The sequence below is a fragment of the Polyodon spathula genome, chromosome 10 (genome assembly GCF_017654505.1).
Source record: "Polyodon spathula isolate WHYD16114869_AA chromosome 10, ASM1765450v1, whole genome shotgun sequence".
In the NCBI taxonomy this organism is placed as follows: domain Eukaryota; kingdom Metazoa; phylum Chordata; class Actinopteri; order Acipenseriformes; family Polyodontidae; genus Polyodon; species Polyodon spathula.
In genome coordinates this window covers 14,750,874-14,766,026 of record NC_054543.1, presented here as the reverse complement: position 1 = coordinate 14,766,026, position 15,153 = coordinate 14,750,874, and the positions used below count along the sequence as shown (strand labels likewise).

General features: G+C 38.6%; 1 protein-coding gene across 6 annotated transcripts in view; it reads left to right on the top strand.

Moving 5' to 3' along the window:
- LOC121322044 (protocadherin-15-like) overlaps window positions 1-15,153 on the top strand; it is a 334,822-nt gene that overhangs the window by 153,081 nt on the left and 166,588 nt on the right. The gene's annotated exons all lie outside the window — the stretch shown is intronic.

Below are 15,153 nucleotides of genomic sequence, written 5' to 3'. Positions count from 1 at the left end.
ATACAGTGGAAAGTACATAATACCTAATAGTAGCATAATACATGAAATAGTATACTAAATACAGTGGAAAGTTTATAATACATAATAGTAGCATAATACATGAAATAGTACATTAAATACAGTGGAACGTGCATAATACATGATGGTAACATAATACGTGAAATAGTAGCAGCAGCTAATAGCAGATATCAGGCTTCAAGAGCATGGAAAGCAAGAGAGAACAGGTGGGTCTTGAGAGTTGATTTAAAGCGAGCGACAGTAGGAGCATCACGCACCAAAGCTGATAGAGAGTTCCAAAGAGTCAGAGCCATGAAGCTGAATGAGCGTTGTCCATGTGTGGTACACTTTTGCTTGGGGATAACAAGCAGGCCAGAGTCAGAGGACCTCAGCTTGCGGTCAGGGACATAGCAGGTCAGCAGGTTGAGGAGGTACTCGGGACCTGTGTGAGAAAGGGCACTGTAGGTGAGCAGGAGAGTTTTGAACATAATCCTGAACTTTACAGGTAGAAAGTGCAGCTGGGCAAGACAGGGTGTGATGTGATCACGTTTTTTATACCTGGTAAGGATCCTGGCAGCAGAATTCTGAACTAGCTACAGTCGGTTTATGGTGCGTGCCGGGAGACCACTATATAGAGAGTTGCAGTAGTCGAGAGAAGACAAATGTATGACAAAGTATCTCTGCATCTGGTAGGAAAGGTAGGAACGGACTTTGGAGATGTTTCGAAGATAGTAGAAGGAAGATTTGACCACGGAAGACATGTGGGCATCAAAGGAGAGGCTGCTGTCAAGAAGTACACCAAGGCTTCATACTGTGGGGGATGGCAGCAGCAGACAGTTTCCGAGGTTCAGGGCAGCTATATTGAGATTCTTAAGTTGAGTTTTAGATCCTACTAGAAGGAGCTCTGATTTTTTAGTGTTCAGTTGAAGAAAATTTGCAGACGTCCAGGCCTCAATGTCTTGAATGCAAGCCGAGAGCCGGACCATGGCAGAGGGGTTACCCGGGTCGAGTTTTAAGTAGAGCTGGGTGTCATCAGCAGAGGAGTGAAACATGAGGCTGTGTTGGCGGATGAGGTGACCCAAGGGAAGCATGTAGACATTCAAGAGAAGGGGTCCAAGAATAGATCCTTGGGGGACACCACAAGTGACTGGGTTTGCAACACCACTGTGTCCTGCATAAAAAAACAGACTGCATGCATCCGAATAGGTAAGAGGAAATCCAGGAGAGACAAGTTCCAGAGATTCCAGTCTGAACGCGATCAAGAAGAATGGTAATGATGGCACTGTTTGGAACACTATAAATCCTGGTGTTGAAGCTGCAGGTAGAAGGGGTGAACATAATATTTTGAGGGAAGTTCCAGGGTCCATGGCATATGCAAAATGTAACACTGAAGCTGAAGCCCACCGACAACAGCAAGATGATCCTTGGTCAATGCCCTTAGAGGAATTAGAAGCTTTTATTGCCGTGGAGCATTTGGTGCCAGAAGCATGGGTTGCTGTTGATAGCTGTGCCAAATGCTCAAAGATAGTCTGCGGTAAGTGCACTGCATATTTTTAAAAGCACAGGATTTGTGTGATTTGTGCCAGCACTTGCACTTTGTAAACAATTTGTAAATGAAGCCCATTCTGTTTAAATGTTTATTTATTCATGTAATTTGAATTATAATATGTGTGTATAAATGCATACAGTGGCTCTCAAAAGTATTCACCCCCTTGGACTTTCCCACATTTTATTGTGTTACAATATGGAATCAAAATGGATTTAATTAGGAGTTTTTGCCACTGATCAACACAAAAAAGTCCATACTGTCAAAGTGAAAAATAAAATCTACAAATTGTTCTAAATTAATTACAGATATAAAACAGAAAATAATTGATTGCATAAGTATTCACCCCCTTTGCTATGACACACCTAAATAAGCTCTGGTGCAACCAGTTGTCTTTAGAAGTCACATAATTAGTTGAGTGGAGTCCACATGTGTGCAATTAAGGTGTTTCAATGATTTCAGGTTAAACTCACCTGTCTCTGGGAGGTCCCACAGTTGGTTAGTACATTTCCTAACAAAAACTACATCATGAAGACCATAGAGCAACAATAGCCTGGGTGCTTCACAAAACTGATCTTTATGGGAGAGTGGCAAAAAGAAAGCCATTGTTGGGAAAAAACAAACTCGCATCAAATCTCAGTTAGAGTTTGCCAAAAGGCATGGGGGAGACTCTGAGACAAAGTGGAAGAAGATTCTATGGTCTGGTGAGACCAAAATAGAGCTTTTTGGCCTCAACACTAAGTGCTATGTTTGGCTCAAGCCTAACACTGCACATCATCCTGAGAACACCATCCCTACCATGAAGCATGGTGGTGGCAGCATCATGCTGTGGGGATGCTTCTCTGCTTCAGGGCCCGGAAAGATTGTGAAGATAGAGGGCAAAATGGATGCAGCAAAGTACAGAGAAATCCTGGAGGAAAACCTGAGGTCTACAAGAGACCTGGGACTTGGGAGAAGATTCATCCTCCAGCAGGACAATGATCCCCAAAAATACTGCCAAAGCCACACTGGAGTGGCTTAAAAACAAAAAGGTCAGTGTCATGGAGTGGCCCAGTCAAAGCCCGGACCTCAATCCAATTGAGAATATGTGGAAAGAGTTGAAAATTGCTGTTCACCAAAGGTCCCCATCTAACTTGAGCAGTTTTGCAAAGAAGAATGGGCAAAAATTGCAGTGTCCAGATGTGCAAAGCTGGTAGAGACTTATCCAAATAGACTGTAATTGCTGCCAAAGGTGCATCTACCAAATATTGACTCAAGGGTGTGAATACTTATGCAACCAAATATTTTCTGTTTTGTATTTGTAATTAATTAGAACAATTTGTAGATTTTATTTTTCACTGACATTATGGACTTTTGGCATAAACTCCTAATTAAATTAATCTTGATTCCATATTGTAACACAATAAAATGTGGAAAAGTCCGGGGGGGGCGGGGGGGTTCCTGAATAAAACTGACTTGTATACAATTGTTTGTCCTTTCATTATAATATTTATGTTGATTTTAATATGCCGGTGAAATTGATGGGTCATAATTTTTCTAGGTATGCCTATAAACGTGGTTGTTCTAGTGTTAAAATAAAAAAAAAAGTGACGACTGTCTAAATTCACTTTGTGTGCATCATGTATTTGTCCTAGACTATTGAGTGTGAGGCTTAGGTAGTGTCCTAATACAGGACTTTACCTCATAATACCTGGATTTACTGCGTTGGCAAGACAAATGAGCATAATTGAAGCTGCAGAGTAAATGAACTTTGTCCTTGGTTCAAACATTTAAGGAGCAAGAGTCTGTTACAGATTGTACCGTAACTGCGAACTCTGCTTCAGTCAGCATACAGTGCCACACATATTTGTACAATTGAATGACTATCTACTGTCACATTCTAACTACTGTAATGCAGTTGAGCGCTGCGTTGGAATGAAAACCAGCAGACTCAGTGTGCCTCCAGGAACAGGGTTGGGAAACACCGCTCTATTGGCTCTTATTAACAACACACCCTGCTCCCTTTAGCATATATTAATTGTACTGCAATTGCTCTTATCCTCACATCCACTTGGTGATCTTTACTGTAACTGGGCTCTCCAAGGGGTAAAGACCAGCATTCTCATCCTGGCTGCACAGTCTAGGTTCACAGTAGATGCTCTTGAATGTCTTATGCAATATTTCCATCTGCACCATAAAACCAGTCTGTCAAACTCAGTCTCATTTCATTCCCACTGTTAAACTGTGGCAGCAGTTTGTTCCATCTGCAGACTACAATCCACTCTGAAACCAGACATTACACAAAAGCCAAAGATCACCTGCATGTTGAATTTTTTGTATTATTGCTATGTATTAATTAACATACCAACCTAAAATGTTCAGCCAACATGTCTTTATTTTTTTTTTCTGCTGTAAGAGATTTAAAATCAGCCACTTGTGTCCAGTGCATTGGTTGCTCATTAGGTAGCTTCCACCATCAGCACTTGTTAGAGAGATTGAGTTCTACCAGTCTGTAATCTTAACTGGGGCTTCCAGAGTCCCAGATGAAATTGATTTGATCTTGATCTGCTGCTGAAGGAAATAAATAAGTATGGTTTCAAATCTCTTTCAAGTCATTCTCAGTGGGAGATGGAAATGTGACATCAAACACTAATTGACATAGTAGGTGTCTGTGGATTTGTTAAATTGCTGTATGATAAAACATACCCTAAGAAAAGAGTAATTTGTGAACCTCCTGCAGTTTAGGTTATGAAATGTCTCTCCATCTTCACTGTAACTGTCATTTTGAAGGGTTTATAAGTTGGCTTTAATATCTTGGTTTTCGATTATAACCGAGGAGGGTTAATGTAGTGAAGAGCAATTCACAGAAGCACGATCAAGAAGAAAAAGTTTTCATGACAACACGTTTTAGTGTGCTTTTGTTTTGGATGAGAGCATTAGTTTAAAAGTGCCTACGCTCTTCACACTAAACCCTTAATTCTTCATTCAGAGGTTTAATAAACTGCCTTGCTGCATTCAATTGTGTCCTGAAAGTCATCTGTGAGTTCTCTAGTTTATTACTTGAAAAACAGTACGCAAGTCTATGGATGATTTGATTTTTCTCACTGAGAGCTACGATGGTTTATCGCTCTCTTCACTCCATTCAGTGCGCAATTGTCTTACTTTTGCTCCAGTTCAAAGTTTCCCCCATACTAAAAGTAAAAATAAACAACTCCAAATAGACAATGCCTGTCCCTCTATGATGTTTCCAACTGTAAACTTGACATAGATTTCTTTAGTTATGGTTATTTCTAATATAATGTATTACTGAATATTATACTGTTTTTGCTGAAACAGTGTTTATAACTAATATGGTGGCATCACAAATTATTCAGTTACCCCAAGTTTAATATTCATAAAGTATATTTGTGGAAGTAATTAAACTTTCCATCTTGAGCTCTATTATTACGCAATAAGTTTTCCTGCCTTTTGCCTTGGTGCTCGTCTATACAATAATTTCTTGGCTATGATGGCATATACCTCTAAAACATGCCTTAGAAATAGCTTAAATTACTGCTTTCTGAATAATGTTAGCTGATACTGTTCTGTATATCTGATAAACCTAGAAACTTACAGGTTTTCTGTATTGTTTGGCACAGGTAGAAAATCTGGAACCTGAAAAATGCATTTTAAAACATACATAAAAACATATAGTAAGGCCCATCGGGGCGTGTTCCTTACCACACCATATCCCCTTATTGGTGTGATTGGAAACAATTACAATGCTGACATGCTGCAAGTCCATGTTGATTGTCAAGGCTGACCTAGCCTGTAGGCAGGAACTGTTTTATCATGTACTTTGAACCTTAACTAGAAAAAACGAAGTAATCTGAGGGAATCTACTAATCAACACAACATATTCTGATAAAGCTGTTTTTAAACACAACTGCTTTGTAGGAGATCCAATTAACAATTCACAGGAAAGCAATTTTATTTACTGCTTCAATGAATTTGACTGAGTGGTGACTATTTTCACATACAGCTCGTGAAGCTTCTAAACGGATCTATTGTTTCTGTATCATAGCTCTGGAACAATTTATTAATATAATTTTATTTAATAGTTTCAGAAAATGTACAAAAAATGGGCTCAGATAGCTAGCATTTGCATAAATTGTTCATTTAAAATAATTAGATACCATCAGACTTGCTTGCCGTAGTTGTCTAGCGCTGATTTATTTATTTTTTCTATTGATATTTGCTTCCCATGCACATTGTGTTAGAGTACCAGCATCTTGATTTAAAGAGGCAGTGTGGAAGGGGTGTGGGTAATTCACTGACTAGGAGACAGAGGGGTGTGCTTGAAAACACCACACAGGTGCCCAGTTTTATTTTAGATCGGTTCTTATTTTTCTCCGGCAGAGGGCACTGTTGACCGTGGGCTGCCTATCAACGATGATAGACAGCACCACGGGAATACCACAGCTGGTACACAAACAGCAAATGCACTCGCAGGTGCTCAAAGAAATAATAATGAAAACAGAAGGCGAAAAGAACAAGGGAAAACAAAACAGTAAGAAAACTACAAATAAAAGGTGCTGCACTCGGCAGCGTTATCCCGGTCGCCGCTACCCGCACGACCCGGATCACCGTCCTACTCTATCGGCTATCTAGCCTGCTCTCTCACAATACGCCGGGGTCTGCCCAAGGATTCCCCGCTCTCTCTCTGCGAATCTTTATTTCTCTCCCGGCTGATTCCCGGTCCCGAATCAAAGCTTCCGCACTCTTAGCGCGTCTAAGTGGGCAGACCTGAGGAAACAACAGAGCGTTATTTTATAGGACCAACAATCACCCAAGACCCGCCTCTCAGCCATTCAGAGAGGGGGAAAGTCCACACACCCACTTTCCCACCTCCCCGTGTCACTGCCATGACTCACAGGCGGTTGTTGGGCAACTGCCGCCCTCTTCCTGCAGCCCGTGAACACGCCAGCAGAGTCAGCACAGATCTCTCCCTGTTACAGGCAGATATTCATAATTTGGAGAATGCAATTCAACACACAAATTTCAAAGAGATACACATTAAAATGTGTAGATTGCCCAAAGAGTGACCATTGGGATGGAAAGCCTGGGTTGATTTCATAATACTTGTTTAACAACTGAAAAGTGTTTGATTTTTTTTCCTCCAAAGACAAAGGTGTTCATGATGGCTGGGTTTCTATTACGTAGCAGTGCAGTAGCATGCTTTATTTAATGGGCTTTAATAGAATACAATTAAGGAACGAAATTGTCCCAGTTGATGAAAGTTAATCAACAAGAAATATCTTACCTCCATGAGCATTATATAGATATTTACTGCTTTCTGTCTGGACTAATCTTTTTGGACTAAAGGTGTACACAAGTCAATAGTTAGGGACCAGTGATCATGGAGCTGTGTCTGTAGGATCAGCAAGCTTTCAATGTAAACATACAGACATGCACCAAACAAACACCCAAATAAGTAACATGTAATGATTTATGCAAATTGCACTGAAGTTAATGAGCTGTTTTAAAAAGCTATTAGTGTGACATGCAATATAACCACAAGGAAGACACACAACCTTGTACAGCATGTGCTTCTCTGAACTTATCTGAAGACAGTAGGGCATACAAAATACACACTATTGTATAGAAATACAACCTGTTTGTACAACTTTAGGTTTGCTTTTTATGTAAATTCTCCTACACAATATATGTATTGCGAAGAAAAGTACTTCTCTCAGTTCTCACTGGATGTCAGCATCCAGCAACATGGCATCTTCTAGTGGACACAACCCAAGTTTCTACCTCCTTGTTAGCTGGGAAATAAGTCAACTGTCAACAGATTTGAGTCACTTCAGAATTTTGATGAGCAGAACCAACAACAAGAGGATGAAAGGAACAACATCCAGGATCCCATTGACAGTGGTGACCAGACAGCAAAAAGAAGGGAGGTCATGATTGTTGGGGACTCCATATTGAGAAACACAGCAAGTTCAATTCGCAGTTTGGACCCCCTTACTACAACAGTGTGCTGCCTTCCGGGAGCCTCGGTCAGGCACATCACTGAGAACGTGGACAGGCTCCTAGAACGAACAGGAGACGACCCGCTAGTAGCCGTCCACATCGGTACAAACAACATTGGAAGAGACAGACCAAAATCCCTGCAAAACAAATTCAGAGAGCTAGGAAGGAAATTAAAAGAGAAAACCAAAACTGTGGTCTTTTCTGGTATACTACCGGCACCTTGCAAAGGACCATATGGACAGCTGGAAATAATTAATCAAAACGCATGGCTGAAGACGTGGTGCACACAGGAAGGCTTCACCTATCTTGATCACTGGACCACATTCTACAACGAGGACTATCTGTATAGACGGGATGGACTGCATTTAAATAACAAGGGAACCAGTCTATTTGGAGAAAAGATCCTCGAGCAGGTTCAGAAGCATTTAAACTAGAAAGGAAGGGGGGAGAAATCAACAAAAAAACAGAAGGGAGACCGCATCAAAACAAGAACAACAACTCAGGTAAGACAACCATTAAATGTATTTATCTAAATGCTAGAAGTATCACAAACAAAATTCTAGAACTTGAAGCTACTGCACTAACAGGTAACTATGATGTGATAGGTGTTACAGAAATGTGGTTGGCTGAGAGTGATGGGGACGAATATAATATTTGTGGCTATACACTGTATAGGAAAGACAGGCAGGACAGAAGAGGAGGAGGGGTAGCGCTATACATAAGAAACAGTCTTGAAGCCCAGGTGTTAAACGGTGTTTAACAGTGCCCAGGTGTTTATTTAAAGAAAATAAAACCGAATCAATATGGGTCAGAATAACGGACAAAAATTCAAAGGGCATAATAATAGGAGCATGCTATAGACCGCCAGATTCAGACGGTGAGCACAATAATGTGTTATACAATTACATTAGAAATGCGTGTAGCAAAGGAGAAGCCATACTAATGGGGGATTTCAACTTCCCCCACATAAAATGGGAAAACCCGGTGGGTAGCGCGAAGGATGAAATAGAAATGGTGGAAATGACAAATGACTGCTTCCTAACACAATTTGTCAAGGCACCGACTAGAGGGGAGGCATGCCTTGATTTAGTCTTTTCAAATAACGAAGATAGAATAACTAAAACAGAGGTCAGAGAACCACTGGCAAACTCAGACCACAACATGGTCTCATTTGAAGTGTTTTTTAAATCCCCAAAAGTAATGACTAAAGCTAAGGTTTACAATTATAGAAAAGTAAACTATGAAGGTATGAAACAGAGACTAACAGAAGTAGATTGGAGTAAAATAGAGAAAACACCCACAGAAGAAGGATGGTTGTTCTTCAAAAATGTAGTACTAGAGGCGCAAAATAATTATATCCCTAAAGTAGACAAATCTAAATGTAAAACTAAATTGCCAAAATGGTTTAATAGATCAATTAAAAAAAAATATTCAGCGAAAAAAGGCACTTTACAGAGCATTAAAAAAGGACCAAAAAGAAAGTACGCAGAAAGAGTACACAGAACTGCAAACGCAAGTCAAAAAGGAAGTTAGAAAGGCCAAGAGAGAAATAGAAATGAACATTGCTAAGGGAGCTAAAACCAATTCCAAAATGTTTTTCCAATATTACAACAGCAAGAGAACATTCAAAGAGGAGATTAAATGTTTAAGAGATACAAATGGCAAAATTGTAGAGGAAGAAAAAAAAATAGCAAATATGTTAAATGATTACTTTTCACAAGTTTTTACAAAGGAAGATACTGACAACATGCCCCACATGTCATCCAGTTCCTATCCAGTTTTAAATAACTTTAGCATAACTGAGGCAGAAGTGTTAAAGGGACTAGGAGCTCTTAAAATAAACAAATCCCCTGGGCCGGATGAGATCCTCCCAGTAGTACTCAAAGAAATGAAAGAAGTAATTTACAAACCGCTAACCAAGATCATGCAGCAGTCTCTTGACACAGGGGTGGTACCGACAGACTGGAAAATTGCAAACGTAATACCGATCCACAAAAAGGGAAACAAAACTGAACCAGGTAACTACAGACCAGTAAGCCTGACTTCTATTATATGCAAACTTATGGAAACTATAATAAGATCCAAAATGGAAAATTACCTATATGGTAACAGGGTACTGGGAGACAGTCAACATGGTTTTAGGAAAGGGAGATCGTGCCTAACTAACTTGCTTGATTTTTTTGAGGATGCAACATCGATAATGGATAATTGCAAAGCATATGACATGGTTTATTTAGATTTCCAGAAAGCTTTTGACAAAGTCCCGCACAAAAGATTAATTCTCAAACTGAACGCAGTTGGGATTCACGGAAACACATGTACATGGATTAGGGAGTGGTTAACATGTAGAAAACAGAAAGTACTGATTAGAGGAAAAACCTCAGAATGGAGTGTGGTAACCAGCGGTGTACCACAGGGATCAGTATTAGGTCCTCTGCTATTCCTAATCTACATTAATGATTTAGATTCTGGTATAGTAAGCAAACTTGTTAAATTTGCAGACGACACAAAAGTAGGAGGCGTGGCAAACACTGTTGCAGCAGCAAAGGTCATTCAAAATGATCTAGACAAGATTCAGAACTGGGCAGACACATGGCAAATGACATTTTTTTAAATGAATTGGAGAAGGAATCTATGAAAAAGACCTAGGAGTTTTTGTTGACTCAGAAATGTCTTCATCTTGACAATGTGGGGAAGCTATAAAAACTAGTAAGACCTCATCTTGAATATTGTGTTAAGTTCTGGTCACCTCGCTATAAAAAAGATATTGCTGCTCTAGAAAGAGTGCAAAGAAGAGCAACCAGAATTATTCCGGGTTTAAAAGGCGTGTCATATGCAGACAGGCTAAAATAATTGAATCTGTTCAGTCTTGAACATAGAAGACTACACGGTGACCTAATTCAAGCATTCAAAATTCTAAAAGGTATTGACAATGTCGACCCAAGGGACTTTTTCAGCCTGAAAAAAGAAACAAGGACCAGGGGTCACAAATGGAGATTAGACAAAGGGGCATTCAGAACAGAAAATAGGAGGCACTTTTTTACACAGAGAATTGTGAGGGTCAGGAATCAACTCCCCAGTAATGTTGTTGAAGCTGACACCCTGGGATCCTTCAAGAAGCTGCTTGATGAGATTTTGGGATCAATAAGCTACTAACAACCAAACGAGCAAGATGGGCCGAATGCCCTCCTCTCGTTTGTAAACTTTCTTATGTTCTTATGTTCTTATGTTATTTTCTGATTAGGTTTGAATCAGCGGTTGTAATCAAACAAATTATGTGCAATTTGTAAACCTGCTAAAAATGTAATTAAAGGGTTCAACCTTTTCATTACTGATACATTTCTTTAACTCTTGTTAAGTGATCATAATAATACATCTCATTTTAAAATGCTGTAATGTGGCAGTTGTGAAGAATTATCTATTATCTAATAGACCTCATCTTAAGACCTGAATAAGTCAAATACTTAATTTAGCTTTTTTTTTTTAGCTTTAGTTTCAAATAAAGCACACCGAGATTATTCGGTATCAGCAAAGAGAAATAATATATCATGCATTGTCTTTGAAATATTTGCATACTGTATTCCAAATTGAGGTATAAAATACTGTACAATAGAAAAGTGGGAGCCAGTGATAATACTGGTAGTGCAAATAAATAGTGCCGGTAATTCGGGGGATTTTAAAATCTTGGTTAGTACTCCTTTAACGCTTATTCAAATGAGTTGAGAGGAAGCCGAGAGAATTTGGACCAGGATCATGTGGTGGTAAATTAAACTTTAATAGCTGTCTGTTGTGTACGTTGCATCAAGTTTCAGTGTAACTTTAGAGACATTTCATTATCGTAAATGCTCACACGAGAATGTTTAATAAGGATCATTAGTAACAGAGCTCTTGCTATTACACTGCAGGTGTGCTGCGTGAGTTACAATTTGTGAGAAACTTTTCAGCGGGCTAGAGCACATTTTCACTTCAGGATAACCTGCACTGATCTCCAGGACAGGGGTTTCCCTTGTGTTCTGTTTATACTGTGCTGTACTCATGGCTTTGTATTTACGGATTTCATGGAACACCCACACAGTGCTTGAGAGTCAAGTTTATTCTGTTATGCCATCCATAACTATTAACATTCAGTAGTGCTACATTTAGAAATACGTAAAGGTACTTAATAGGTAATGTCTTTAGGTAATGATGTTTAGAAGGACTATTTCTAATATGATTATATTATGTGCAGGCCCACAAACAGGAAACCACATAGCTTAGACATAACATTAGAAACACCCGTCAAAACACTGTCAATATGAGGCCAAATTAAACATGGATAAAATAACATGGGAATACTGCAATAACAAGTTTTACACAAAGGCTTGACTCTTTGTGGTGTAAATACTCTGTACTATCCCTCAAATGATTAATTGTTGGGGAAAATGGCACCCAGACAAGAATACTGTCATAACAAGATGCCACAGTCCCTTGATGTAAGTCAGTTTCAGTTGCAGTGCTGTAGATCTGAAAGACTGATAACAAGATATAGGCTGACAGGTGCGTCCATGGCTAAGATTCTCTTGGTAATTCTGAAAAAAACGTATTTTCAACCCAACATCGGTAATGATTGAGGAATTGTCACAAATCCCTCCAGAACAATTAAAATGCCTGGCAGAGTCATGTCAAAGGAGAGTTGTCTTGGCCAGTCACAATGGCTTTACACCCTTTTGACAGTGTTAAGTAGTCAGTCTTTTATATTTGATATGAGGAATCTTGTGCAGACTGACAGTTATTATATTTCCTTATGCCTAGAGTTTTTTTTTTTTTTTGTATTTCTCAAATGCTTTATTATATTCATTTTAGTATCCTTATTTGCAGATATGTTTTTTGATTCAATTTTATCAGCCATTGTAATAAAAAAAAGATTTAAAGTCACATAATCTGAAGTACATTAGAAGTGATACTTCCTAAGGGAAGTAGAATGAAAGGTTCCAGATACACGAAATCACTAGGGAGTTTTTGTGAATTGAGCAGACAGATCTCCCTGCTGATTAAAATGAATAAATAAATACAATACAAAAATCTAACATCTCTGTGTCCACTTCAAGCATGCCTTGTGCCTTTGGAAAATGTTACTCAGTTTATGCCAGGCGCCCAGAGCAAACATGACCTGGGGATCATTAGCTTAGCACATTTACTTTAGGGTCAGTGTGCATTTTATGCAATGTTGTTAGTATTGTCCACTGAGATTAAAAGCTAAGGAAGCAGTCTTATTCATGCCAGGTGCTATTATTCATAATTACAGTTATATTTGCTGCTCTAATTGGAAAGCATAATCTCTACATAGGTGTGAAATAAAGCAAGACTGAGCTCAGAGAAATCCAAAGGTCCCACAGGTACTCACAGATTCATTAATTCTTACATCATGTCCCTAACATTATCATACATAAGCTTTGAATGTTAAGTACTGGAGGACAGTCTTTTAATAACTGATAGTTTCAATTCCTAAGAAGAAACAACATTTACTTTTCTACTGTGTTTAGGATCTGTTTCTCCTGATAGAGGTGTCCACTCTGCATTAATGTCAAATACTGTATTGGATTTATTTTGCATCATGACATTTTGTGGCTTTCCCTGGGTTCAGGCACTGGTTATATATGCACACATATTGGGCGTAGGTTTAATTAGTTGGTCCTTGCTTTTACTGCTTTTGTAATAAAGAAATCATTTTAGAATATACATGAAAAAAGTAGTATATGCTATCAGATAGCTACAGGTAAATAAAAATTACGCATTGGTGTATCATATTCTAACCCACGCCTCCAGAGGTAAGGAAGTTAGAACATTAACTGTGCCCCGAGCAATGTATTTTCATCGAGGGAACAGTTTTACAAGTAGGCTTAGTGGTGAAGTAGAGCAGAGAACCTTGTATTGCAGTTGCCTCTACCTCCAGTTGTCATTATGGATAGATGCCTTCTATCTTCTTTAGTGAACCTTCTTTGCTGGACACAGAGAAAAAAAAGTATCTTTGAGAGATGCTAAAAAGAAAGTAGGATGTGTGTTTTTTGGGGTTTTTTTCATAGGCCAATTGCTGGTTGGCTCTTTTCTAACTTATGAACTTGTGACTTTATGCAGTACATGTAAGCATAGCATCCATAAAGGCTAAAGTACATGCATATTTGATAGTAAATGTATCCTTTTGTATTCACAAGGCAACAGTTGTCAGGCTGCGTAAGAATGCCTCAGCAGCAGACGGTCAATAAGAACCACGAGAAAAAACAATCTTAAATATCACTGGTTCCACAGCACTGCCAGCATACTGAAAAACCACGTAAGGGGACACTACCATCCATAATTACCTGTTCCTGGATACAGCGCAACACAGGGCCAGTTCATAAATAATCTATGCAAACTGACTCTGCTTTATTTATGTATAGATTAGCAGCGGCAATGCGATGGAATTTTGATCTAGCCCAGGTTGTTGATAGGTGTTGCAAGCCAGTCAGGTGACAGTGCAGCTGACCATGCATTTGTAAAACTGTCCATCGTTCTGTTGAGAAAAGCTGCAAAGTAGACTTGAATTAAACACTGTGAATTACTCAAATAAACGAGAAGATCCATAGCCACTTAGGGAGCAGTAAAACATGCTAAAATGTTGAGGTTGAGGGAGCTTTGTGTTGGCCAAGTTGCCATTTCCTCTTTGAAAAAGTGTGCTGCATAATTAATGTAAAACCTTAAAAGGGCAAGTGAAGCTATGGTCCTATTTTTGTTATGTTTAAAATCCTTCTTATGCTTTGAGAAAAACAGTTCTGTGTTGCAATGTAACTAGAAAATGAACAACCTAGGTTGTCTCTTGCAATTGTAGGTTAATGTTAAGGTTGATTTTTAATGGTTCCACAAATAAATATACATAGATATACATATTCACAATGAATTTACAATATTTCACAAAGGACTTACTCCAAATGTTATAAAACCTGTTTACTGCAAAATCCCAAACAATATATCCCTTTATATAAAATGCCATATATATATATATATATATATATATATATATATATATATATATATATATATATATATATATATATATATATATCAACACACACACACACACACAAAAAAACCTTATACAAAATGTGACTAGAAAAATCAGACAGGGCTTCAGCTACTAATATTTAGGTGAGAATTTGGGATTATATTTAACAAAAGTGTGTTCTGAATGGAAAATATGTAAAGAGTTGCTACAGTACATCCATAAAATGATACTACTAAATCCTGGTGTGTAGGATTTTATGAATGTGTGGATACACGCTGCACATGCTGTTAATAGCAGACTGCATACCTGACATTGTCTTACTTTATATACTGTAAAGGGCTGAACAAAAAATGCAAACACCTGCATCTTTTTGTGTAAATGGGCCTGTGTCACATGACTTCATTTTTTTCTTTTTTTTTTTGCAAATAAAATCATTGTTTGTCTTCAAATATATGACTCTGTTGGTCCTTGTGGAAAACGGAATGTGTTGATGTTTTGTCGTATGCTGTATCTCTCAGAGCTCTGCAGACTCACCGCAAACCTACCCTGTTCTGCAGCCCACAGTGTCTCAACACAGGAGAATGGTGTTTTCATG